Here is a 24495-nt window from a genome sequence, read left to right as displayed (position 1 = left end):
TGGGTTAAAAATGTTCTATGAACCTGAGTCTTGTGAAAAGTTTGTAAATTGTTCTTGTGTTCCATGAGATATTGATTAAAATCTTACTTTTCAAAGGGAGGTATACTCATTTATGCTGATCATTGTGTATACATACATTTATATATGTTTATATTATTCATGCTTGTCAACTCTTGCAGAGAGTCCAGGAGATTCTCAGAAACCTGGGAAGACCTCCCAGAGTAACAAAAGTTGGCAAGTCTAGGGCATTCCTAAAACGTCCCTTAGACCTCCAAGAAACCTTTTGGAAAGGTTCTCATATGTGACGTCAGGGACTCAGGATGCATCATGGATATAGGAAGCCCTGTTAACCAATCGTAAATTCAGGTGAGGGGAAGAGGGTGTGGAGGGGTCAAGTAACTGGCATGAAGTGATGTTCCCTTTAAATGTGTGGACTATGGAGAGCAAGCCTGAATCCCCAAGAGCAGCAGCTGCAGGTGTTGACAAGTGTGATAAAAATGTAATGTTGAACTATCTTGAGAATATTGGTAAAATATTCAAAAAAGACCACTGAATAGATAATAATTGGTCTAAGGGAATCTGGAAGAGAGATTACGAGAGTGAATCGATCCTTTAAATTAGTATTTCAAGCCCTGCAGCCAAATCATGATTGCATATTATTGGCGCTCAATAAATAGGGAGAATCAATCATTTCCACTCTTCTGGAAGTCTCCATGACCCTTCATTTATCTTATCATCACATGTTGTAATTACCCATATAGACATCCTATCGTGCCAAATTTCACAGGCAACTAAGAGGGAATAAAACTCTCCAAAGGCACTCACATAAATATGGCTAGATCATACAATTCTATGCAGATTTTGCCGTTGATTGAATCCTTACTGTGTGTTTCAATGGGATGTTGTTAATCACCAATCATCATTTTTGGAATATTTTGATGTGTCTTTTCAATGTCCCTGATGAAAGGAGAATGTAGAGACCCAGAAATTAGTATTATGACTCAGAATAATTGGGAGGCCTCTTTGCTTTTTATGCTCTCCTGCTATTTTGAAATAATATTATGAAATAGGCCACGTCTTCTGTGCCACATTTTGTTTACACCCCTACTACTTTTGTACACAGTTCTAGAGAAAAAAAGGTATATCGACATACCACCATATGACAAATGGAAAAGCAATACATACTTGACAACTCTCCTAAATTTCCAGGAGGATCCAAGTAAAAAGGAAAGAATTTCTGGATTCCTGAAAGAGTTGGCTAATCAGGAGCAAGGGCATGGCGTAGTATATAAATATTGGGAATATTTCTGGAAAAAAAAAGTAAGTATTGATGAGCCAACTCAAACAGTAAAGTTTGGGGTTCATACCAGCTGAACTCCAAACACAGACTTCTCCCAGAAGTCTGTCTTTGTGTTCAGAGTTTGGATGCTCAATAAAGCTTGTTGAGAGGCTGCAGTGCAGCCAAATTAACAAACTTTTAGGCTGTGGGCACTTCTGCAGCCATCAAAACCATGCCATGTACTAGCATGGCTGTGATTGACTGCCGCAACACATGACCCAGCATATATAGCCGCCGGATCGCGGGTGGCACCGCCATTGTGCTCTGACTAATGTAGGGAAAGAATGCTGCTTGAGTGATGGACGATGTATAAGAAATAAATTATTTAAAGAAAACTATGTGGGGTCCCTCAATTTTTAAAAACCAGCCAAGAGAAAGAAAGTAGCTGTGAACTGGTCTTATTATACTCAGAAGAGCCCAATAACCATGAAGCTTCCCAGCCTATTAATGTTAGCTCACATCTGTCTGCTTTGCCTTTGCTGATTTATTAAAATGGGTGGACCCTACAAAAAATGACGTGGGGTGCCCCTATTTTTTAATAACCAGCTAAGGCAAAGTCGACAACTGAGGGCTGATATTAATAGGCTGGGAAAGTCCATGGATATTGGCCCCTTCTCAGCCTATTCAGACCAGTCCTCAACCACTCTAATAATGGCACAACAATTAGATGCACCAGTTCTCGTGCTTAGCCTTGACTCTTCCCGATTGCCCTCCTGCTGTGGCAATTATGGTAAGGCCATATTTAAAAATAAAAAGACACACACAGGACAAAAAAGGTATGTGAGACTCCAAAAAAGGAGAAATTCAAGAAAATACACCAAAAACAGGCAGAGATGCTTACCTGTCTAAATGGGCCTCAATACAGGGTTTGGCCGTGTGGTACACCAATGCACTAGATACATACTCTGTATGTGGCGTGTTCACACAAGGAATGCAAAGCATCTGGCTCCAGCCTATTAGTGACGCCCTATGGCGGCTGCCCAGTGCTAAAATGCATCCTGTGTGAACAGAGGCCACAGTATACAGAACCATTTGGGCATTGGTGTACCACACGGCCAATCCCTGATTGAAGGCTGGCTGTTTCATTAGGTATTGCACCTGTGCATTTGCTATTTTATTTGGGTCCACTGCACCCTGCTTGTGCATTTGTATTGAGGCCCATTTAGACAGGTAAGCATCTCTGCCTGTTTTTGGAGAATAAAGACTCCCTGACATATTCCCTGGTTCACCCATCTATTATTAAAAAATAATCCCTGCATGTCTGACGTAATCTGTGGTGTTCCCACGACGTCCTCCTAATGAGACATGACCAGGAGTTACCTTTAAAGCGTCGTTCTCAGAACAATTCTCCATAGCTTGCTGTAAAGAATTGGTGGACATCGTAGGCATACCATGGATTATGTTGGATCTGCAGGGATTATTTTTAATTAATAAATGGGTGAAAAAAGAAACATGTTGGAGATTCTTTATACAAATAAACTTTTTTCCCTGTGTGTGTGTCTTTTTATTTTTAAATATGGGGTTAGTAATGTGGGTGTCTGAAATTACACAGCTGACATCAATCCCAAAAACTATTTCCTCGATTGCCAACACACCAGGGCAATCGGAAAAAGCAGGGGCAAAGCGCCAGAATTGGGGCATCTAATGTGATGCGCCAATTCTGCGGCGACTATGGGCTAGTATTTTTAGAATTTGAAGGGTCCAATAACCATGAACCTTCCCAGCCTGATGATTTAAGATCTCAGCTGTCTGCTTTGCCTTTGCTTGTTATTAAAAATAGGGTTGACACCACATCATTTTTTTAGAGTCCCCCTAATTTTTCATAACCAGCAAAAGCAAAGAAGAAAGCTATGAGCTGATATTATCAGGCTGGTAAGGTCCGTGGGTATCTGGCTCTATCAAGCGTAAAAATACCAGCTCACAGAGGTCTGCTTTACCTTGGCTGTTTATCAAAATTAGGGGGGACCCACTCCTCCATTTGGACCTCACCTCCAACTCCCAGTTCAAGATTATTATTTTAATTTTTTTTATTCTATGTTATTTTAAGAAATTTCCCTATCCACATTTGTTTGCAGGGCAATTATCTGCTCTGAACCTCATTTGTCTTCCTTTTGCAGCCCGCTAGCCCTTACGCCGACCATTTCACAGCCATTATACAACACTAAAGTTCAAGGTCATCATTAGCTTGGGGTAAAGTTCCGGTCAAGTTCTGGTACCTGAACTGAACTTTGGACTACAATTTCATCGAACATGGCAAATTCAAACATCCATGGGTCCGCTTATCTATCGGTAAGTATGTCCTATATGGATACATTTGGAGTAGGTTCTAGGGGGTCTTCTAATTTCGAATATAAAACACAGTGATATAAAAGTCAGAATTTGCAACAAAGGACTAAGGGGCACATATTGAAATGGTAAATTTAAGCTCAAGAGCCTCAGGCTGGGTATTTTTGTCCCTTCACCTTGTTTGTGCAATCTGCCAGATCACATTAAAATAGCTCTCCAGAGAGCGTAAATCATTATTAATGGCATGAAACTTTTTAAGGAATTAGTTAAATGCTCCATGAGCTTATTCAACACAGGGTTAATCTTTCACTTTACAATTTAAATTCCACTTTTTTTCTTACTCAAATAAATATTTATATTTTTTTCCCAAAATTATTTATCATTAATATCATTTTTATAAAACGTGTAGTACAAACCCCAAAATGTTGTGAAGTGAATATTTTTGTAAAATTAAAATGGAATTCAATTCCACTTGAATGTGTTCGCTCATCTCTAGTCGATGGGTAATGCAATTCCGCATTTCTCCTCCCGCTGGTCCTGCAGGACAAATGTTTGGCAAGTCACATCTGTCAAAATAAATCTTAGAGATATTTATCACTCCAAAATGAAGAAAAATCAGATATTTTTTTATTTCTGGCAATCCAAAAATGTATAGTAACATTTCGGTCACAGAACATGGACCTTGATCAGATGCATTTCTGGGTATACAGGCATACAAAAATAATCCAATTAACGCTGTAGAAAAGTGGCTGTAGTGCAAGGCGCTCTGAACCTACCATCTCCGGCCTTTTTTCTACAGCTTCTCATAGCTTGTAAGCTTGCGGGTGGGACCCTCACTCCTCTTGGTATCTGATGAATTATGTGTTTACTCTTTTATGTTTTTATTGTCTGTACAAGTATAGAAATAAAAACTGCCATCATTAGAGCTGATTGAATCATTTTAGTCTCACTGCATCCCCCAGCATCCCATCTGATGACGGACCATGTCCTGGTACGAAAGATAAAAATATCTGACTTTTCTTGATTTTGGAATGCTAAATATCTCTAAGGCTACTTTCACACTAGCGTTTTTTTGCATACGTCGCAATGCGTCGTTTTGGCGAAAAAACGCATCCTGCAAAGTCGTCTGCAGGATGCGTTTTTTCCCCATAGACTAATATTAGCGACGCATTGCGATGTATTGACACACGTCGCAACCGTCGTGCGACGGTTGCGTCATGTTGTGGCGGACCGCCGGCAGCAAAAAACGTTACTTGTAACTTTTTTTGTGCCAACGGTCCGCCATTTCTGACCGCGCATGCGCGGCCGGAACTCCGCCCCCACCTCCCCGCACCTCACAATGGGGCAGCGGATGTGTGGAAAAACAGCATCCGCTGCCCCCGTTGTGCGGCGCTTGCACAGTATGCGTCGGTACGTCGGGCCGACGCAATGCGACGGCCCCGTACCGACGCTAGTGTGAAAGTAGCCTAAGATTCTTTTTTTTTCGATGGTCATCCGACATTGTAATTCTACATTTGCCCTGTAGTTGGCACTGCAGCGGAAATGAGCAGCCAGTCACATCAGTGATCAACAAGGCAGACTTGCAGCCATGAGCCAAGCACTAACTTAATGAGACAACCTAAGAGATGGAATCCGTAGAAAGGTAGAAAAAGACAGATACAAGTGCAGCGCAATAACTTAGAACTATTTTCTTACTGTATTGTATTATCTGATTTTAGAAGACACAGCCCTTCTAAATTAAAAATAAAATGACATCACTGAGCAGCTGCACTCACCATGTGTTTGAAGTGTTACCAGAACATTGCAGGATTTCTGTGTTCTTTGTCTAATTATGTAGGAAGTAACTCAAAATTTTTTGTTTGTTATTTTCCTTTTTCTCATTTATTTGCGCTGCCTTGATGTAAATTAGCCATTCAACAAGTCAGACACATTTGACTTTCATTAGTTTTCTTTGGGAAAGTTTTGAGGCCTCTTCTTACATATGGTGCATGGGAAGAACTAGACTGTAACCAATCACATGACGGCTTCGGATTAGTTTTATTAATATTTAATTAACTCAAAAACCTCAAAATAGAAGAAGTTGAAACAACAACTGGGAACCACAATGTCACTTTCAGAAAATTGTCAAAGATACTTGTCAAGAGTTTTGATCTATAGGGACCCTAAAATAAAAAGTAGAAACAGTCAACAGGGCGCTGCTCTCCCCCAAGACAGAAGACTTAGTTGAGTTTCTCCTCAGTTTAGAAGGAACTCTGCATTTGATAAGGGCTTCTGCCACTTCATTTTAATGATCATCAATGAGGGTCTCAGACCACTACCAATCAAAACCCTCTGACGTGAAATTCCGCTTCCTTACCCATTATCCACTCTAAAGACTTGACCCTGGTGCAAATTGTTAATACTTTTTTATTTATACGAATTTTATTATAATTCATTTTAAAGATGAGCAAATTTATTTGAGACAAATTGGATTGTCCCCAAATTTTACAAAAATTAGCATTTTCCAGAATTTGGATTTTTTGCAGTTTGCCATTTTGTTGAACCACATATGGTCAACGCAGTACTCACCACACTTCTCCCCAGTCCCGCTGTCCAGTTCTCGGTGCCTCTTCTCTTACCCTTACCCTTCATTTTCATTCTCCAGGTTTTGGCTTCGGTGACTCGGTCTTTGACATCACTGCAGGTCGTGCTGTCATGGTGCACAGTGTTACATCATGACGCATGTCACCTGATCTACAGAACTTCGCAGTAAATGGAATTTCCCTGTAAAATCCTCCTGATTTGGTGAATTTGAATCTTGACAGATTTGACATTTTATAATGGCCCTGATTCATCAATGCCTTTGCGCCTGTTTTTGCCTAGTTTTGTGATTTTTTGCTTACACAGAATTCGTTATTCTATCTGCACCTCTTTTTTTAATCTATTTTATATGTTCTCGCTTGTTTGATTTCTTTTTTGTTTTTGTGGGCGGGGGTGTAACAATTCCTGATGTTTTTGTCTGATTCATCAATTGTGATTTTCTAAAAATTCCACCTCCTGATGTATTTTTGAGTACGCCATTTTGTGAAAGATGCAACTTTTGATGCTAAAAAGTCACAAAAACAATTCAAAGCTAATAAAAAATTTTTAGACTTTACACCAAATTCATGATACAATGCGCCATTTTAAAGAATTTGGTGCCAAAAACGGCAACTGATACCACAAGACAAAAAAGGTAAAGTGACTTAAAACAACGCAATTGTTGAATCGGGGCCAAGGACCACCTGCAGAGAAGTACAGACCTGCAATCAGCTGGTACAATTGTTTCAAAGAAAACTATAAGTAATGCACTAAATCTGTATGCATGCTCACCACGTAAGACTCTATTGATGAATAAAAAGCATGTTCAAGCGCGTTTACAGTTAACTCAACAACATTTATATAAGCAAGTGAAACACTGGGAGAATATAGTCTGCTCAGATCAGACTACAGTTGTCCTCTTTGGATGCCATAATACACACCATGTTTGGAGGCCAAATGACACTGCATATCACCCCAAAAACACCATACCATCAGTGAAGTTTGGAGGTGGAAATATCATGGTGTGCTGCTATTTTTCAGCATACAGCACTCGCAAACTTCATATCATTGAAGGAAGGATGAATGGACAAATGTACCAAGATATTCTTAATAAAAATCTACCATCTACCAGGATGATGAAGATGAAACAAGGATGGACATTTCAGTTCGACAATCATCCCAAACACACAGCCAAGGAAACTCTCAACTGGCATCAAAGAAAGAAAATAAAGCTGCTAGAATGGCCGAGCCACTCACCTGACCGGAATCCAATAGAAAATGTATGGAAGGAACTAAAGCTTAGAGTTCATAGAAGGAGCCCACAGTATCTTCATGATTTGAAGAATGTTTGTGTGAAGGAAGTGAACAAAATCACACATGAGCAAGAAGCCTTCTTGAAGCCAACATCACCAACAAAGGCTTTTGTACGAAGATAAATAAATTTCAGTAAGTGTGTTTAATACTTTTTTCTGTGTCATTTTTGATTATATTTATTACACATAACTTAAAGGGAACCTGCCAGCAGGATTGTGCACAGTAGAGTACAGACACTGTCAGGTCAGCACTTTTATACTGATTACGGTGATACCTGGGATAATTAAATCCGTCTTGTGGTTGTTGTGTGATCTTTATTTTTGGTTTTGAGTTATTGATGTGCTTGTGCCCTGGGGCGGCCTGCGGGGAGGTCTTTGCGATGCCCGCTAGGGCAGTGGGATACACGGGCTGGGTCTGACGATTCTTCAAGGGGTTGTCATGGCAGCAGTGACCCAGTCTGTGGCCCTGAGCGTGCAATGAAAATGCAAGGGAATAAAGTTTATAAGGGATTAGTTCGTGACGCCACCCGTGGTGTTCGGCAATAAGAAAATGGCCGATGCTGCGGTTCAGGTCCACTGGGGCAGTTGGTGACGCAGCAGAGATGTTACTGCTCTCCACGGGTAGAGCTAGGCCCCAGGGCAGTTAACGTGTTACAGTGAATAATGGACTGTTGTCGTGCAGGGCAGGTGATGCAATAATAACTCTGAGGACACAGCAGGGTGCAGTTTTTCCAAACTTTACTCACAGTCTGTTGGTTGCAGTCTTCAGCTGGGTGCTGTGTGTCATGCTCACGCCCTCACTGATGGGCGTGAGCCAAGGGGGTTTGTGGCCCCACTGTGCCATGAACCAGACTACCCTGGAAGGGGCGTGACTATCACAGCTGCCTTGGTCTTATCTGGAGCCTCTGACGGTGAGGTCAGACTTGTGCAGCAGGCAGCTGCCAGGTGTTATTCCAGGGTGGTGTCTGGCTGTGGCTGCTGATCCCAGTTGGAGAACAGGTACACTAGGACAGGTGCAGGCATCAGGCAGGACTAGCAGATGAGCACGGATGAAACTCAGACGAGTAGGCTGGCATGGCTGAGACACAGAGCTGGCAGAGACACAGGGCTGGCAGGCACAGCAGAGACACAGGGCTGGCAGGCACAGCAAAAGCACAGGTCTGGCAGGCACGGCTGAGACACAGGGCAGGTTGGTGTGGTGTATGAAGGAACAGGTAGGGACCTGTTCATGCAGGAGGTGCAGGTACGGATATAAAGTATGAAGGAACAGGTTGGGACCTGTTCACACAGGAGGTGCAGGTAAGGAAACAAGCATTAAGGAATGAAGTATGAAGGAACAGGTTGGGACCTGTTCACACAGGAGATGCAGGTACGGAAAACAAGCCGGAAGGAAAGGAATATGAAGGAACAGGTTGGGACCTGTTCACACAAGAAGAGAACCGCAAGGCTGCAGATAGGAGCAGTAGAGCACCAAGAGATAGAGCAGCAACAGAAGCTAAGCAGAGCGAAACCACAAGGAATGCAGAGAGGAGCTGCAGCAAGAGGTTACTGCAGCAGCAGAAGCTAAGAAGTGGGAAACCGCGAGGAATGCGGAGAGGAGCTGCAGCAAGAGATTCCTTCAGCAACAGGAGCGGAGCAGAGTAGAATGGAGCAGAACCGCAGGAGTGCGGAGCAGAGGTAAAGCTGCAAGAGAGTGGAGCACAAGCAAAGTCACAAGAGTTGCAAGAGTGCGGAGCAAAGCAAACAGAAAGGACGCAAGGAAAGACACAGCATGGAAAGAAGGCACAGACAAGGAGACAGAGGTAGGACAAAGTTCAGACAAGGTAATGGAACAAGACAAGGTACAAGAACAAAGACACAGGGGCCAGGATATTCTGCCTCCTGGAGGGCGGACAACAAGATCAAGGCAAGGCTAGAGCAGAAACACTGAGACCAGGATATACAGCCTCCTGGAGGGCAGACAGACAAGATCAAGGCAAAGCTAGGAGTAGAACCTCCAGAGAAGGAGGCACACAGAGAAAGACCTGGCAGCTCAGAAGCAAAACACTAACTGAGTTAACACATTGCACAGGCCCAGTCCACAGGGTGGAGCTGCCCTAAATACTGGAGGCCTCTTGGTAATTGGTCAGGAACACATTAGACAGTTGTGGCTTGATTCTATAAGAACCAGAGAGTTCTGGCACTGCCCCCTTATGCACACAGCCAGGAAGCATGCAGAGAGTAGGCAGAAAGCAAGAGACACAGAGCATGGAGCCGGCAGCAAACAGAGACCACAACATGACCTGGAGCAGTGGGTAAGATGTTTTGTGAGAGATGAGAGGCTGTGCCATGATGCCAGCAGAGTTGTTACACTGTGTCCTCCAGGTCTGTGGTCCATCCAGCTCTCAGGTAGTTTGGGGTGCACTTTTCTGAGACCCCCTTCTTGTGTACCTTCCCTGACCTCCTGTTTGCTAGCTGAGTCTTGCAGTTCCTCCACTAGTCTGTGGCCAGTCCCTCACTGTGACCTGGTATTTCCACCCGACTCCGGTCAGCGTGGATTCGGGCGCCACATGTGGATTTCGCCCTTCCCGTAGGACCCTTTCCTTCCTTCTAGCAGCTTCTCTCCTCACATCTGCTCTAATCCACTCCTCCCTACTCACTGACAATTTTCCCTCCAACTGTCACACTCCTCCCTGCCAAAGCTGGGGCCCCTCCCCCTAGCTTGGAGCAATGTAGTGCTGGATGCACATGTGCGAGTCCCGGGCAGTGCCCCCTCCTTACCCAAGAGCGAAGTACCACACCTCTGGCTGAGGTTCAGTACCTCTGTGGCGACTGGACCCTCAGGCGCCACATCTTCATGTGGTGCTCTGATTAGATATTCTCCAGTATGGCTTCTGACAGGTCACTGATCCCTCACTGACCTGCCCCTTAGTTTACATAATATCTATATATATAATGGTCTAAGGGGCACTTCCGTCTGTTTGTCTGTCTGTTTGTCTGTCTGTCACGGAAATCCCGCGTCGCTGATTGGTCGCGGACGGCAGCGACGGGCACAGACCGGCTGCGAATTCGCCCTTTCCTACTCTCTGTCAGTGCCCCCTCCATACTCCCCTCCAGTCAGCGCTCACACAGGGTTAATGGATGCATTACACCGAGTTATGCCACGGTGTAACGCAGTCCGTTAATGCTGCTATTAACCCTGTGTGACCAACTTTTTACTATTGATGCTGCCTATGCAGCATCAATAGTAAAAAGATCTAATGTTAAAAATAATAAAAAAAATAAAAAATCATTATATACGCACCTTGCGGCGCCTTTCCCGCTCCTCGTGACGCTCCGGGCCATGCATTGCGGTCTCGCGAGATGATGACGTAGCGGTCTCACGAGACCGCTACGTCATCATCTCGCGAGACCGCAATGCATTCTTGGGACAGGAGCGTTGCGAGGAGCATCGCTAAATGCCTCACCTGGATCCGGGGGGCTGATGGAAGGTGAGTATAATTATTTTTTAGTTTAATTCTTTTTTTAACAGGGCTATGGTGCCCATATTGCTATATACTACGTGGGCTGTGTTATATACTATGTCTTTGTGCTATATACTACATGGGCTGTGCTATATACTAGTCAGGTGCCAGCGCTTGCACTCCCACATAATCTGCATGCGTAATGTGCAGTGTATTCTTTTATATAAATAAATTCATCAGAAAAAAAGGTGCCTGCCTGCTGCAGGTGATTATATATATATACAGGTTTCCTTTAATTATTGGGCATTTCATTTGATTTCTTTACCTGTGTGGATTGGATGGGTTGTGAATGACATCTGGTGAGAATTTCATGTCAATAGCATCTTTAGAGGTAGATTTAATTAGGTTGTCAGAGAAAAAAGCTTATTTCTTCGCCAGTGAGCCACTTCTCCCCTTTCACCTTCAGATCTCATTATTCGCTCTGAAAATATGTTGAAATCTTTCTGGCTTAAGGCAAAAGAAATTTCTAGCTGAGGTACCAAATCATATCTGCTGCCTACCAAGGTCTATGAAGAAGAAATGGGAAAGCAGCAGGGAGCAGCAGAGTGAAAGGTAACGGAGCTACTGCAAGCATTTATATCACTCCAGTGAGAGCTGATTTTACAGCTACACTGCTCAGTACTAGTGTATAATGTTCTCCATTTTTCTTCTGCTTCTGAACATGTGCTACATAGAGACAGGAAAGCAGGAAACCCTCATGTCTGTGTGCGCTGTGTATGGGAGACATCATAGCAGTTTGTCTCCACCACCAGCTCCGAAACAATTAAAACGTCAAGCCTACAGAGGAGAAAATTGGTGAAAAGATGCAAGATACAAATTGTATAAAATCCAGAAATGGAACACACACAGGACAACTTATTCTAAAAAAAATTTACTTACAATGACAGGTACATTTTAACTAATTATTTCATCAAACATACAAAATAATAAGAATAATATTTTATGTGAACTCCACAATAATTATTTTTATTATTAGTAGTAGTATTATTATTTTTGCAGAGACTCGTGTTTTATTATTTGTTTGTATCTTCCCTGCAGAATCTTAACAGTCTATGATACAGTAAATTGTCTCTCTTTCCCACCAATTGTAAAATGATCAAGATTGTAATAGAATTTCCTGTATCACAACACGAGCCTTTCTATATAATGGCATAAAATGAAGCAACGTTTCACAAATGCCCATAACTATGGGTAATGTCACTCTCTATGAAATTCAACAGAGCAGAGAAATATGGAAGTCATTATTGTATGTGACGTCAGTAAGCGCCAAGCTAAGCGATGTAGAAAGCTAATACACCATAATAGTCAACAATAATAGGGAGGCGCAGGACATTTCCTCCTCTTGACATTGAATTATGAGAAATATAGAACATCTGTATATTAAATGGGGATAGTACAAGTAAGCTCAAATCCCCAGACCACTAATAGCACGTTGTTCGCCATGAGGTCAAGTGTTAAGCTCCATTAACTGTTCTTGATTTCTTAAAAAAAAAACGTATAGTTAGTATTGGGTAAAGTCTGTTATGGACAAACAATGAGATCATAAACGTAAATGTCATATTATGTGTTAAAATAACCAATGTAAATGGACATAGAGGACACTGGTGGACAGTACAAACATACACTAAATGGATAAAAGTGGGTCACATAAAATAATCACTGAATTTCGTCTTACCATTCAGCTCCATTGCCCCAGTATATAACCTCCTACCGCAAGTCCCTCCCCCCATAGATTACATTTGACCCTCGCCCCTGGTGTCTAACATCACCCCCCCCCCCCCGAGTATTATATCCTGCCCACAGTATATAAAATCCGGTCATCCCCCCCTGGTGTATAACATCTGGCCTCTCACCCGCTCCATGTATTACATCCGGCCCTCACCCCTCGTGTATAACATCTTCCCCCGTGTATTACATCTGGCCCCTCACCCCCAGTATATAACCTTCGGCCCCTTGTTCCCCCCCCCCCACCATTATAAGTATATAATCTTCACTTGCCAGCCATGCCATCTGCCTTTACTAACATGAGACAGAACGGCTGGTGATGCAGAGCTCACAGATACCAGCGCGGGCCTGTAGTAGGAGCCTCCGGGGTAACAAGTCCATTTATTGCATTTCTTCCTCCTAAATCTTCCCCCATCAAAATATAAAATAGGTGAAATAGTTACAAAGAGATTGTCCATTTGTCCATATCAAAGTTTGTTCCCCATCATTCCTGGGATCCTGAATGATCTTTGTCTGGAAGAAACACGTGGGTAACTCATCACCTGTCCATCTGATGTCTGAGTGAAGTGTGGGTGAAGTGTGCCCCAAGAGAGCGAAGAGAGCCTCCCTTCCTGTGGGTCACGTGTTATATACGGCCCACAGAGCACGTGTTCTCTCTATGTGATGTTAACTTCTACGCCCGGCTAAATATACAGGAATAATACATGTAATGTCAGCAAAAGCAAATGTGCTCAGTACAGAATTGAGAATAATAAGAATAAATCAATAATTAATATTTAACAGTTACCAAGTACTGAGGAGCAGAGGGTAGAAAAGTCACCAACGCTAACTCCATATCTGAAGAGTTCAGACCTCCTCTGGTATAACATCAGCACAACACTGATCCCCTTCAGGAGCTTCATGGCTGAGCAGATGCATGCAGCCGTGCATCACCAAGCACAATGCCGAGCTTCAGATGGAGTGGTGTTAAACCTCCTCCAATGGACTAAGGAGCAGAGGAAACGTGTTCTGTGGAGGGACAAATAGTGATACTCTATCTGGCATCTGAGGGACAAGTCTCGGTTTGGTGAATGCCAGGAAAATGTTTCCTGCCTGACTGCATGGTGCCCGCTGTACAGTTTGATGGAGGCGGGATAATGCTATGGGCCTCTTTTTCAGGGGTCGGCATTGGCTCTCTAGTTCCAGTGAATAAAAATATTATTGTTTCAGAATAAGACATTGTGGACAGATTTGTTGCAACAGTTTGGAGAAGGCCCTTTTCTGTTCCCCATGACTGTGCCCAGTGTACAAGGTTCATACAGACATGATTGGGGGAGCGTGATGGAAGTATATGACTTGGACCTCAACCCCATCCAGACCTTTCAGGTGAACCAGAACAAAGATTGTGAGCTCGGCCTCTCCTCCAACATCAGTTTCTGAACACACAAGTTGTACATGATGCAAATAGATAATAATAGAAGAATATCTCTTGACAAGTAAGTTGGAATAAAGCAAAATTGTTAAGTGATTGCTTTAAATTAATAAAGGATCCACATAATCTATTATGGTTATGTGCCATAAAGATGATAAGTGATTAATTAGGAGTTAAAATTAATAACTTTATTACAATAACACCATTATAAAAACTATGAAAAAGACAGGACCCCTGGAAGAAGCACTATTGCGAAACGGCACTAGTTGGGCGTGGGGGTGAAGGCAGCAACCCATACACCTGCAGTGACCTTGGAACCACTCCCCAGTAAGTAATTCTAATATACTGGTATCATGGATGGATGGGTGATTTAAATGATCTGCAAAGGAAGGGATTGTAAGTGTGATGCCTTTTTGCCAGCACTCACTTATATTATCTGGCACTGTCCATTAATGAATATTCATTTAGCATTTTGCAAAACTCAGCTTTTTGAAGCATATTTCTAGTGCTCGCTGGGTTCCCGTGTCAGCAATTTCATATAGGTGACAACAGTACTAGACACACTATCCACTTTCACTCGCTCCCCACTACCTTTTTACTTAACATCTTTTGTCTAATTTTTTGCTGCCTTCTTCCCCACTATTGGAGGTTTTTTTGCTCTGTCTTTTTAATTGTTAGAACATTGTTGTTATGTAATAAAGTCATTAATTTAGTTTTAATTTCCTGCCAATAATAACATGGCCAATTAGTTTTATCAAGTATGGAAATAAAGGTACATTAGAGAAGACTATTGATGTCTGTGCCCTGCACACTGTCTTGAATAATTTGTCATTAGCAAGAGGGATGGGAGAAAGCGAACTGTAAAGTTCGGAGTTCGTAACAGACACCTGGTGACTGGCACCTAACCCCAAACACAGACTTCTTACTGAATGTCTGGGTTATTGTTCGGGTAAGGCAGCCTAATAAAGCTTGTTGAAAGGCTGCTGCGGCCAGATAGTGGAAAAGAAATAAATAAATAATTTTAAAAATGACGTGCAATCCCCCTCTTTTTAATAACCAGCCAAGTGAAAGCAAACAGCTGTGAGCTGCTCTTATTATGTTGGGAAGGGGGCCAATATACATGACCCTCACCAGCCTATTAATATCAGTTCCCAGCTGCCTGCTTTGCCTTTACTGGTTATTAAAAATGGAGGGGAACCCTAAAAAAATGATGTGGGGTTGTTAGGGTTGGCGGATTGCACTAAATACATTTAATGAGGAAGTGCAATTGCAACCACCGTGCAGAGATGTAAAAATGCCGCGAATGTGAACAATGGCGAAGAACGCAGTGAGTGATTGCTAGCTCACACTGAGTTAGACGTCACTCAGTGAACAGCACACGCAGTAGTGTCACTCGCACAGTTACGAAGCAGATGCTCTGCAATAGAGCTGTGTCACTCGCACACAGTAACGGAGCAGATGCTCTGTAATAGAGCTGTGTTACTTGCACAAAGAAACGGAGCAGATGCTCTGCAAAAGAGCTGTGTCACTCGCACACAGTAAGGATAGATATAACGCTAAACACAATCAGTGTTAACTTCACAAGGGATTAAAGCTCACTAACAGGGCAGGTAGCAAACAGTGGTCAAGCAGTCAGCAAATGCAGTCAGCCCTGAATCCACACAAACAAACTCTTCTCCAGAGGTGCCGGAATTCTAGTAGCTATACAGCTGACCCTGAGCAAATGCTGACACAGACCACACAGTTGCAAAGTTCATTCACACATGGAAAATGGTTGATACTAGTGCACCAGTGTGTGCCTCTGAGAATCTTTTATACGTACAGCTCAAGTCCAGTCAGACAGGACCTTGCCCGTGGACCAGAGCATCACCAGAGCAGCTGACGGCCGACCACCAATGAGACTTCGCCACATCATGAGCATGCTCAGTAGGGTGATCAATTGGATGGACCCATCAAGAGCACAAGTCACTTTAGGTCTACAGCTTACAGAACAGTAGGGTGACATGCTGAACGAGTGACTGGTGGGGGTGAAGAGACATGATGATGTCATCATACCAGAAGTCTGACGTTGTGTGCCAGCAGACTTGCTTGAATCTGGGGGTTAAGGTGTGTACATTATATTGAGGCATTAAACAGCATAGGGGGTCATCATTGAGTATAGGGAAGCTATGGGGGCATCATATTGTGTATAGTGTGGCTTTGTACTGTGCATAGGGTATATAGGAAGCTGTTAGCAGCATCATACAGTGAGGGGAATAGTATGCTGTGTGCGGGCATCAGTGTGACGACTACTTTGTTGGTTATCATACAGTGTAGAGGCTACTGTAGGGAACCTCATACAGTGTTGGTGGCATACTATGTACTATATATAGGGGCAGTATACTGTATATAGTGAGCTATGGAGACATTGTGCTGTGTGAGGACTAGTGTGTTTGCCTAGCATAGTATGGGGCTGTTATACTGTGAATAGGAAGCTGTGGGGGGCATCATACAGTGTGGTGGCTAATTCTGAGTATACAGGGAATTTGGGGGCATTATACTGTTTGATGACTACAACATCATAGTGTGTTTATGGAGACTTTTGCCTATTACAACGTATATAGGTTTTGGGGGGTTATTATACAGGGTATAGGGGGCTGTTGGGTATGATACTGTGTACAGAGTGGCTTTGGAGGCATGTGTGAGAAATACTGTTAGGACCATCATACAGTGTGGGGGGCATTATAATGTTTGGGTTTTGAGGGCTTTATTCTGTTTATAGGGTGCTTTCAGCACGATCATACTGTGTACAGGTAAGCTGTGGAAACATGCTGCTGTGCATACGGAAGCTATTGGATCTTGAGATATTCAGAGCAATCCATGGAGGATCAAGTTTGCGTTGAATTTCCTGAAATTCATGGTTTCAAATGAATTTAAACACTTTGAGTTTCGATTTGCGGTTCCTCATCCAAAAAAACTTGACAAAACCATTTCTCACACTGCAGATGCATTAGGGAGCAGGCTAATGTATTTTTGCGTAGCACAGGCTCCCCATAATGTAGTTATGACATCTAGCATATTATCATACCTTGTACAGTGTTGGTCAGTACCTGGACCATCACAGGTCAGCAGTTTCAACTGGAGAACAGTTTGTGCGGCAGAGTCACTTTCTATTTCCAGTGTTACTGGATAAGTCTCTCTCTCCTGTAGAGTGTAAGCTCTTATGGTCAGTGGGGTCCTCTATCTCTCCTGTAGAGTATTAGTTCTTATGGTCAGCGGGGTCCTCTCTCTCTCCTGTAGAGTGTAAGCTCTTATGGTCAGCGGGGTCCTCTCTCTCCTGTACAGTGTAAGCTCTTATGGTCAGTGGGGTCCTCTCTCTCTCCTGTAGAGTGTAAGCTCTTATGGACAGCGGGGCCCTTTCTCTCTCCTGTAGAGTGTAAGCTCTTATGGACAGCGGGGCCCTCTCTCTCTCCTGTAGAGTGTAAGCTCTTATGGTCAGTGGGGTCCTCTCTCTCCTGCAGAGTGTAGGCTCTTATGGTCAGCAGGGTCCTCTCTCCTGTAGAGTGTAAGCTCTTATGGTCAGCAGGGTCCTCTCTCTCCTGCAGAGTGTAGGCTCTTATGGTCAGCAGGGTCCTCTCTCTCCTGTAGAGTGTAAGCTCTTATGGACAGCGGGGCCCTCTCTCTCTCCTGTAGAGTGTAAGCTCTTATGATCAGCGGGGTCCTCTCTCTCTCCTGTAGAGTGTAAGCTCTTATGGTCAGTGGGGTCCTCTCTCTCCTGTAGAGCGTAAGCTCTTATGGTCAGTGGGGTCCTCTCTCTCCTGTAGAGTGTAAGCTCTTATGGTCAGTGGGGTCCTCTCTCTCCTGTAGAGTGTAAGGTCTTATGGTCAGCGGGGTCCTCTCTCCTGTAGAGAATTAGTTCTTATGGTCAGTGGGGTCCTCTCTCTCTCCTGTAGAGTGTAAGCTCTTATGGTCAGTGGATCCTCTCTCTCCTGTAGAGTGTAAGCTCTTATGATCAGTGGGGTCCCCTCTCTCCTGTAGAGTGTAAGATCTTATGGTCAGCGGGGTCCTCTCTCTCCTGTAGAGTGTAAGCTCTTATGGTCAGCGGGGTCCTCTCTCTCCTGTAGAGTGTAAGCTCTTATGGTCAGTGGGGTCCTCTCTCTCTCCTGTAGAGTGTAAGCTCTTATGGTCAGCGGGGTCCTCTCTCCTGTAGAGTGTAAGCTCTTATGGTCAGCAGGGTCCTCTCTCTCTCCTGTACAGTGTAAGCTCTTATGGTCAGTGGGGTCCTCTCTCTCCTGTAGAGTGTAAGATCTTATGGTCAGCGGGGTCCTCTCTCTCCTGTAGAGTGTAAGCTCTTATGGTCAGCGGGGTCCTCTCTCTCCTGTAGAGTGTAAGCTCTTATGGTCAGTGGGGTCCTCTCTCTCTCCTGTAGAGTGTAAGCTCTTATGGTCAGTGGGGTCCTCTCTCCTGTAGAGTATAAGCTCTTATGGTGAGCAGGGTCCTCTCTCTCTCCTGTACAGTGTAAGCTCTTATGGTCAGTGGGGTCCTCTCTCCTGTAGAGTGTAAGCTCTTAAAGTCATCAGGGTCCTCTCTCTCCAGTTGAGTATAAGCTGTTATGGTCAGCGGGGTCCTGTCTTTCCTTTGTAGTGTTCAAGCTGTTATGGTCAGCAAATTCATTTTTGGGGTAAAAATTGGGAATTAGAGAGAGCTTTGAGGGCATTATACTTTGCTTTGAGGGTATAATACTGTGTGAGGATTACTGTTGGGGCATTATACTCTGTATAGAGAGCTTTTGGGTATTATCCTGTGTATAGGGTAGCTTTGGGGGCATTATACTATGTGAGGACTACTTTTGTGACCATCATGCAGTGTGGTAGACATATATATACACTCACCGGCCACTTTATTAGGTACACCATGCTAGTAACGGGTTGGACCCCCTTTTGCCTTTAGAACTGCCTCAATTCTTCGTGGCATAGATTCAACAAGGTGCTGGAAGCATTCCTCAGAGATTTTGGTCCATATTGACATGATGGCATCACACAGTTGCCGCAGATTTGTCGGCTGCACATCCCAAAGATGCTCCATACAAGGCAGGATGGATCCATGCTTTCATGTTGTTTACGCCAAATTCTGACCCTACCATCCGAATGTCGCAGCAGAAATCGAGACTCATCAGACCAAGCAACGTTTTTCCAATCTTCTACTGTCCAATTTCGATGAGCTTGTACAAATTGTAGCCTCAGTTTCCTGTTCTTAGCTGAAAGGAGTGGTACCCGGTGTGGTCTTCTGCTGCTGTAGCCCATCTGCCTCAAAGTTCGACGCACTGTGTGTTCAGAGATGCTCTTAGGCCTACCTTGGTTGTAACGGGTGGCGATTTGAGTCACTGTTGCCTTTCTATCAGCTCGAACCAGTCTGCCCATTCTCCTCTGACCTCTGGCATCAACAAGGCATTTCCGCCCACAGAACTGCCGCTCACTGGATTTTTTTTCTTTTTCGGACCATTCTCTGTAAACCCTAGAGATGGTTGTGCGTGAAAATCCCAGTAGATCACAGCAGTTTCTGAAATACTCAGACCAGCCCTTCTGGCACCAACAACCATGCCACGTTCAAAGGCACTCAAATCACCTTTCTTCCCCATACTGATGCTCGGTTTGAACTGCAGGAGATTGTCTTGACCATGTCTACATGCCTAAATGCACTGAGTTGCCGCCATGTGATTGGCTGATTAGAAATTAAGTGTTAACAAGAAGTTGGACAGGTGTACCTAATAAAGTGGCCAGTGAGTGTATATATATAGAGAGAGAGAGAGAGAGAGAGAGAGGTATAAAAGAACACAGCAGCACATGTACATGAATCTAGGCCATGTGAAAACACAGACAAATATTCAATATGAATTATACCTCTCAAAAATATTTTTCACAAATTTTTTCAAAAACATTTTTTTTCATAAAACCTACAGTAATAGATGAAATGAAGATTCTTAGCGCATAAATTGGCCAATTCATGTATGCCCATCAACCATGGCAAGGTGATCTCCCTCTGATGGGTCCTACTCCACTGTACATGCCACTTTTGGGCCACCAGCCTACAACTATGGACAAAACATGTCACTCTGGGCTAAACCTACAATTTATGGGCAGGTAGAGTTGATTACCGCCACCTGCAAGGTCAATGGGAGGAGTGCAAGATCAGTCTGGATGCAGCCACATCCAATAACTAAGAATCTTCATTTCATCTATTACTGTAAGTTTTATGAAAAAAAATTTTTTAAAAAAAATTTGTGAAAAATATTTTTGAGAGGTATAATTCATATAGAATATTTGTCTGTGTTTTCACGTGGCCTAGATTCATGTACATGTGCTGTTGTGTTCTTTTTTATCTATATGATGCAGTTTGCAGCTTTGCACCTGTTCACATTAGGAGTGCTGGTTGGCTTTTTTTCTCTATTTAGTTATTGGATGTGGCTGCATCCAGACTGATCTTGCACTCCTCCCATTGACCTTGCAGGTGGTGGTAATCAACTCTACCTGCCCATAAATTGTAGGCTTAGCCCAGAGTGACATGTTTTGTCCATAGTTGTAGGCTGGTGGCCCAAAAGTGGCATGTACGGTGGAGTAGGACCCATCAGAGGGAGATCACCTTGCCATGGTTGATGGGCACACATGAATTGGCCAATTTATGCACTAAGAATCTTCATTTCATCTATTACTGTAAGTTTTATGAAAAAAAAAATTTTTGAAAAAATTTGTGAAAAATATTTTTGAGAGGTATAATTCATATTAAATATTTGTCTGTGTTTTCACATGGCCTAGATTCATGTACATGTGCTGCTGTGTTCTTTTTTATCTATATGATGCAGTTTGCAGCTTTGCACGTGTTCACATTAGGAGTGCTGGTTGGTTTTCTCTCTCTCTCTCTCTCTCTCTGTCTCTATATATATATACAGTGCTGTGCAAATTAATCGGGACAAAGCATTTTTAAGTAAAATCATAAGTTGGTTACCAGTCAGTGATTCAAGCGAGTTTTAATATATAATAAATAATTCTTGGACATCTAGCCAGTGGAAAAAGGTAATTTTCAGTGATGAAACCCATCTTTTTGTTCACGGGTACAGAGAAAGTGTTGTTAGAAGAAGCAAAAATGAACCATTGCGAGCTGATCATATTCAACAAGCTATAAAACACCCTCAAAAACAGATGTTTTGGGGCTTCTTTACAGCTGATGGTACAGGGAGCTTATTTCCCGTTGATGGTATGATGAATTCATCCAAGGCTTATCCATGGTTTTTTTCCCCTCTCCCTTTGTTTTTTTTTTTTTTTTTTTCCTATACTATGTTGTGCATAAATATGTGATTCTTCAGAATTTGTTTTAGTCTTTGCCTGATGAAGAGACGTATGTAGTCTCGAAAGCTTGCAATTTGTTACCATCTTTTCAGTTAGCCATTAAAAGGTATCCACCACTGAGGACTCTCAATTCTAAATATTTTTCCAAATACATAGACTGTTTTAAAACGTGTTATTGTGCCATTCATGCGTAAATTTGAAGGGACATTCCAACAAGATTTGGCTCCATGCCACAATTCCAAGTGTGTGAAGAAATTCCTGGAAGAAAATAAAGTAAAAGTGCTGGACTGGCCTGGTAATTCACCAGACTTAAATCGTATGGAAAATTTGTAGAGCATTGTGAAGAGATGTCTTGGCAAAATGGACTGTACAACCAAAGAATGCATGATAAACAGTGCCATACAAGGGTGGTTCCATGATGAAGAATTGAAGAATTCATGCAAAAACTTGGTAGAATCAATGCCAAAACGCATTGAAAATCTCTGCTAAAGGAGGACATATTTCTTACTAAAATTAGTAGGCAACAGTGCATTATAACATTTTATTATTAAATATTCAAAAATATGTGTATTTTTTCCTTTGTCCCAATTAATTTGCACAGCATTGTACATACAGCTCTGGCAAAAATTAAGAGATCACTGCAAAATGTTCAGTTTGTCTGATTTTTCTCTTTATAGGTATATTTTTGAGTAAAATGTAAATTGCTTTTTTATTCTATAAACTACTGACAACATGTTTCCGAAGTTCCAAGCAATAAATTTTGTATTTTTTTTGTGAAAATGAGAAATGGTCAAAATAACAAAAAAGCGCTTGCAGACCTCAAATAATGCAAAAAAGTTCATAATCATTTAGAAACAACAATACTAATGTTTATAACTTAACTCTCTAACTCTTAGGGAGGGGTCGGAAATCAATAATTTGTGGAATAACCATGATTTTTAATCACAGCTTTCATGCGTCTTGGCATGCTTTCCACCAGTCTTTCACGTTGCTTTTGGGTGACCTTATGCCACTCCTGGTACAAAAATATAAGCAGTTCTTCTTTGTTTGATGGCTTGTGACTATCCATCTTCATCTTGATTACATTCCAGAGGTTTTCAATGGGGTTCAGGTCTGGAGATGGGGCTGGCCATGACAGGGATTTGATGTGGTGGTCCTTCATCCACACCTTGATTGACCTAGCTATGTGGCATGGCGCATTATCCTGCTGGAAAAAACAGTCCTTAGTGTTGGGGAAAATTGCCTGAGCAGATGGAATCAACTGTTTTTCCAGTATAACCTTGTATGCGGCTTGATTTATACGTCCTTCGCAAAGATCTACCTGCCCAATTCCATCCTTGCTGAAGCATCCCCAGATCATCACCGATCCTCCTCCAAATTTCACAGTAGGTGCAAGACACTGTGGCTTGTGCGCCTCTCCAGGTCTCCACTCATTTGATCGGTCTGCTCCAAACTCTTCCATTGTTGATGGACTGCCTTCTTATCACACTTGATATTACATCCCTTTACTCTAATATCAGCCATGAGTTAGGTCTATTTGCTATTAACCATTATTTAATTAGGGATGATTCGATGCCTGACACATAGAAAAAAATCCTCCTTGATGGCCTTTCCTTCATTCTTTAGAATAATGTTTTTTCCTTTGAGGGTTCCTATTATCGCCAGTTGAAGGGTTGTGCAATGGGGATGAGATTCCCCCCGAGTTATGCTAATCTCTTCATGGGGCTTTTCAAGTCCTCCCACATTGCGCAGTCCGCCCTGGCTCTAATCCATATTGTTTTATTTCGCTGCTTTATCGATGATCTGTTTTTTATATGGAGAGGAACGAGGGAGGAGGCTATTGAGTTCGTGGCTCATTTGAATTCTAATTCTTGGGGGCTGTCATTTACTTTATCATCACCGACGGAGCTATTCAATTCTTGGACTTGTCCATCTGGCTAGATGCCTCTGGGAGTATGTCCACAGCTACGTATTTCAAACAGGTCGATGTGAACAGCTACCTTGGGTTCAACAGTGGATACCTCCCTAGTTGAATTAAAAACATTCCATACGGGCAATATTGGAGGATACGTAAGAATTGTAGTGATGATCATGATTTCCTCCTTGAATCAAAAGTTCTGAAGAGAAGATTCGAGGCTAAAGGATATGCTCAATGATGCCTTTGATAGAACTAGGGTGTTGATCCAAGCAGATTTTATTGAAAAGATCCATTCTGCATCTTACTCAAAAGAACTGGATGATGTTGTGAAAAATTTGAGTCTTGTAACAACTTTTAGACAGTCGCGGCAGATGCTCCAAAGGTTGATGAACAAATATTGTTTCATCCTGAGGAATTACCCAGTTTTGTCAAAGAGCTTACCCACTAAGCCAAGGATTATTTATAGGCGTAGCCGAAATCTTAGAAATGTAGTAGCTCCTAGTAGCATATTGCAAGTCTCTGAGGAAAAATGGGGTAATCTTGAATGTAAGCTAGGTTGTATTCGGTGTAATGTTCCTAAATGTCTATGCTGCCCTATTATTGTATATAGGGCCAGAACTTTTTGATCTCGCACTACGGGAGAAACTTTTCAAATTAAATGTAATGTTTCATGTCATTGGTCCTATGTTGTGTACTTGGTGGAATGTACGTGCGGCCGGCAAATCTTTGGCCGCACGATACAGACCATGCAGGATAGACTTAATAAGCATACACACAACATTAGGACAGGTTACCTTCTTCACAGTATTTCTAAACATTTTTTATTGGAACATTCAAAAAACCCTAGGGAGATGAGGCTGACTATTATTGACCATATATCCTGTGCAAATAGATACAGGAGACTCATTAATAAGGAGAATTACTGGACCTTCAAACTTAGTACATTGTCCCCTGAGGGCCTCAATTTACCATTGGAGAAGGTGATGCAATACAGTTAGGTCCATATATATTTGGACAGAGACAACATTTTTCTAATTTTGGTTATAGAAATTACCACTAGGGTTGAGCGACTTTCATTTTTTTAAGATCGAGTAGGGTTTTGGGAAACCCGATTTTGTC

This window comes from Ranitomeya variabilis, chromosome 6 (genome assembly GCF_051348905.1).
Source record: "Ranitomeya variabilis isolate aRanVar5 chromosome 6, aRanVar5.hap1, whole genome shotgun sequence".
Lineage (NCBI taxonomy): Eukaryota > Metazoa > Chordata > Amphibia > Anura > Dendrobatidae > Ranitomeya > Ranitomeya variabilis.
The sequence above is the reverse complement of the archived record's forward strand: the minus strand, read 5'-3'. Positions refer to the sequence as shown.